Raw genomic sequence first — 4,557 nt, forward strand, 5'->3', positions numbered from 1 at the left:
GCTCCTGCCTGCTCCTGCCTGCTCCTGCCTGCTCCTGCCTGCTCCTGCCTGCTCCTGCCTGCTCCTGCCTGCTCCTGCCTGCTCCTGCCTGCTCCTGCCTGCTCCTGCCTGCTCCTGCCTGCTCCTGCCTGCTCCTGCCTGCCTTGGACGGATCGGGAGAAGCCAGTTCGGGGAGACTATTTGACCTCTCTAGTCCCTTTTGACCCATTGTCTTGTACCGCAGCGGGATGGCTGAATTCATGCTTCCGTCACTTTTCGACATACTGATCCCTAGATTCTTCCCACCGCTCATACTTTTTTTCGATCCCAGAACTTCCTCTCCTTAAAAAAGACCCACCACACAGCATCTCCAAAGATAACATAGGCCCTTAGGGAAATCATTGTGAAGGGTTAATGTAAAACAAAAAAACCTTCAATATTGTCGAGATATTTTACGGTTTCATGAATTTTTAGTTTTGTGTGCTGATTTGTATATATTTAGAATAAATAAAACACATATTTTCGTAATATAGTTTTTATTGCTTAAGAAAATCTTTCGAGTGTTCCGGAGAATAGGTCATCAGGGGACTGACCCCTCTAAAATATATAAAGATTACTATTTACAGCATTTATTAAACATTTTGGGCTCTACCACGGATAATATGAAATAAATTGTACATATATATTTTTAAAAATATTATTACATCATATTTGGTCATGTATATATCCTGATCAGAAAAGAGAAGCTCTTGTGCGTGATAAGCGAGCTACGATTCTTACTTTGGTTGTATATATGTTATGTATAAAATATAATATTCACATATTTATTTAGTTTTTTTTGTAATCACTTGTAATTGAAATAGTTGTGGTTATGTGTTGGTAATTACTTGGCCACAGGTTCCTTGTAGTACGCATGGTGGCTGTAGGAGCGGCTGTGGAATTAGTTAGGGAAATGGTCGGGTAATTGATTGTGAGTTGGTAATTACTCGGGTAATTGGTTGTGAGTTGGTAATTACTCGGGTAATTGGTTGTGAGTTGGTAATTACTTGGCCACAGGTTCCTTGTAGTGCGCATGGTGGCTGTAGGAGCGGCTGTGGAATTAGTTGGGGAAATGGTTGGGTAATTGATTGTGAGTTGGTAATTACTCGGGTAATTGGTTGTGAGTTGGTAATTACTCGGGTAATTGGTTGTGAGTTGGTAATTACTTGGCCACAGGTTCCTTGTAGTACGCATGGTGGCTGTAGGAGCGGCTGTGGAATTAGTTGGGGAATTTGTTGGGTAATTGGTTGTGAGTTGGTAATTACTTGGCCACAGGTTCCTTGTAGTGCGCACGGTGGCTGTAAGAGCGGCTGTGGAATTAGTTGGGGAATTTGTTGGGTAATTGGTTGTGAGTTGGTAATTACTCGTGTAATTGGTTGTGAGTTGGTAATCACTTGGGTAATTGGTTGTGAGTTGGTAATTACTTGGCCACAGGTTCCTTGTTGTGCGCATAGTGGCTGTAGGAGTGGCTGTTGAGTTATTTGGGGAATTGTTTGTGAGTAGGAAATTACTTGGCCACAGGTTCCTTGTAGTGCGCATTGTGGCTGTAGGAGTGGCTGTGGAATTAGTTGGGGAGTTGGTTGGAGAATTGGTTGTCTGTAGGGAATTACTTGGCCACAGTTTCCTTGTAGTCCGCATGGTGACTGTGGAATTAGTTGGGGAATCGGTTGCGGATTGGAAATTAATTGGCCGCACATACTATTAAGTGCACAGGGTGACTGAGTATTGAGAAAAGATTGGCCACAAGTTTGTTGGTTTGTGCAAGGTAGTTGTGTATTTGGAAGTAAGGTTTGAACTGCAGCTGTTGCGCACTGTCCATTCTGTGAGACGGAACCAGTTGGACAAGAGCCGCAGACACCGTTAACGTTGATGTTCTGAAGAGGGCAAGGTACATCACGTACACACGAATCACCCACCAGCTTTGCGCCAATAGGACAACTTGGGGTCACGGAAACGCTTGTGCACTGTCCGTTAGATCCAACAGGACACACATTTCGTCTTTGTTGACACAATCCATTTTCGTAAACACTGTTTGGTGCACAGATCTGATTGGTATAAGGCAGACACATGCCGTTCTGCAGATAGTTCCCTGCAGGACATTGGTTTTGCGGTTGCCGGTTGCAACCGCCAAAGTATGTAGCTGAACATTGAGATACCGGCGGACTTAATGCATCAACCAGAAGCCCGAGACAGCACAAAATGATTCCCAGCACATAATGGGAACTGATCATCTGCAAAAATGAAACATAATTATTCAGCGGCCACATCTAGCGATTTGACTTTAGTAATTCATACAAACTATTTCCCACGTTAATGATAATAGAAATTCGATGAGTGAGAAACACCAAAACGTATTTACAAAAAGGTACATGTTTAAGAGAGCAGAGTGCAAATATTTTTGAGGTTTGATTTAACTTACTTTCAAAAATAAATAAATCCCTTCGCATAATATTTTTTTTATATTTTATTTATTACTTGTAAATTATTTAACATTATAAATGATAAAATATGCAGACTTATACATAATTTTTTTTTCGTTATTATTCTACTACTCCATAAGTTGAGCTCCAGGAGCTCGTGTTTATGGGAGGAGTATTTACCTTTAGTTCTAATGATTTTTTAAACAATAATCAAAAACTTTTGATATATATACAAACATAATATTAACATAGGTACACAAATTAGAAAAGTGTGTTTTAAGAATAAGAATGACAAGCTCTGTTTCAACTAGAATGATTTTGTTGTTTTTAAGAATTGTTGTTTTTTATTTAAAATTCGGATACCCTATTACGTTTTTGTGTCGCCAAACATTTTCAGTTTTTGTGATTGGATTATTTTCTTTAATCTTCATTAAAATTTAGTATTCTTGGTAAAAATATTAATTTATTGTATTTTTTTACCTAAAACTACATAAAAATGAAGAAAACTAATGATTCGACCATAAATTACCACACGTTGCCGCCGTGTCATAATGTCGGTCTTTCGTTAAAACACAAAAACGTAAATACGTTTCAGTGTTTCAGACGTCTCATTAGATAAACAGCATAGCTTGAAGACACAAAAATATAAAAGGTAATACGATACGTAACAGATTAGGTTACCCATAGAACTTGTAGAGAGGCGTCTTTGCGTTATGAATAGAATCGATTATAGTGAGTATTTTTGTATACTCAAATCAAAAAATCATTTTTTATAGTTACGTTTTAATAATAATAAAAATAAATAATAATAATAATTTAACCCGACCCAAAGGACAAGAACAAGATGTTTGTTTTAAATTTAACGCTAAACCTATGTCCATAAACTATCCGTATGTATTGTTAGAATATGATTCTTCCCGGCGGAGCTTCCTCCTATGCAGTTTTTTCGAATCCAGTTGTAGTAAATTTACAGGAAAAAAAGGTTTCATTTCAATAAAAATAAATTAAAAATTGTTAAAGAAATTACAAATATTGATAGAGAGAACACGGCACATAACGACCAATTAAAATGTTCAAATTTTAATACAAAATGTTCAAATTTTAATAATGATTAATTCTGTAAATACGTCAAAGAAATATATTAACCAATTGTGATGGAGTACCAAGTGAAGGTCACCATATTGTGTAATGCTGATAAATATTATCTTGCAAAGATTCTGTAATTTGAATATGTTTATTCACTCAAGCATTTTCTGAAATCTTCAAAATTCAAATATTCTGGTTTTAGTCTTTATTTCAGCAAATATAAGTTTCTGGAGATTGTTTAAAATAACTTTTCTAATTATTGTGAAACTGTTATTATTTCTCGATGGAAAGTAAAATTTTTATATTTTTGACTAATAGCAGAGTAACGCCGATTCGCTTTTCAAATAAACAGGTGGAACCAAACTATAATAATGCAATATATTTATAATTCAGAACTTCATTACGGACTGCTAGCATCGCTCAACAATAGGAAAGGAACAAAGCAACCTCAACAACGCTTGCAGTTGCTTCGTTCCTTTCCCTCTAATTCATGGATCGATTCGCGTTTCGGTTCGCAAATGTATACGTGCCATAAGATCTCTAAGGAGGTAAAAATAAACTTTTTCTTTGAATTGAATGAACGGAGCTTACAGTTTCCACTACAACGGTTTTTCGATCTGCCCTAATACTAACCCCAATTGAGAACGACCGTTTACAGGTAATACAAATTTGATGAAAATAAAGTAATGGTTGGTGCTTACCTTCAGTTAAAATGAATAAGAACTCTCACAAGTCAATGTCGCCGTCCAAATGAAGTTTTTTTCGCAAAGAATACGGTATTTATCTTATTTATACATTTTAATTAATAAAAATCAGTTTGTTTTATACGCCTACATATTATAACATATTAAGAGGTGGAAGTTAATAGATCATTTCTCAAAAAAAACTAACATTTATTTATGAAATTATTCTGAAAAAACTCCCCAATAACAGATCTGCAAGATACCTCTGAAATGCTAAGAAAATAAATAAATAGCTCACTTAGAACTTGTGAATTTACCCATTTTTTTAACGATTTAAACAGACATTACAA

The 4,557-nt window shown here is 36.2% G+C and overlaps 1 long non-coding RNA gene across 1 annotated transcript; it reads right to left on the minus strand.

Annotated features, from left to right (window-relative positions):
- Positions 1-498: 498 nt before the first annotated feature.
- On the minus strand, positions 499-4,348 carry LOC149417022 (uncharacterized). The gene is made up of 2 exons (XR_016303399.1): positions 4,226-4,348; positions 499-2,249 (listed from the first exon to the last, which is right to left on the minus strand). It is a non-coding gene; the product is annotated as an uncharacterized LOC149417022 (long non-coding RNA).
- Between the last annotated feature and the right edge of the window lie 209 nt (positions 4,349-4,557).

The sequence above is a fragment of the Hesperophylax consimilis genome, chromosome 16 (assembly GCF_061612785.1).
Source record: "Hesperophylax consimilis isolate HC1 chromosome 16, BYU_Hcon_1.0, whole genome shotgun sequence".
Lineage (NCBI taxonomy): Eukaryota > Metazoa > Arthropoda > Insecta > Trichoptera > Limnephilidae > Hesperophylax > Hesperophylax consimilis.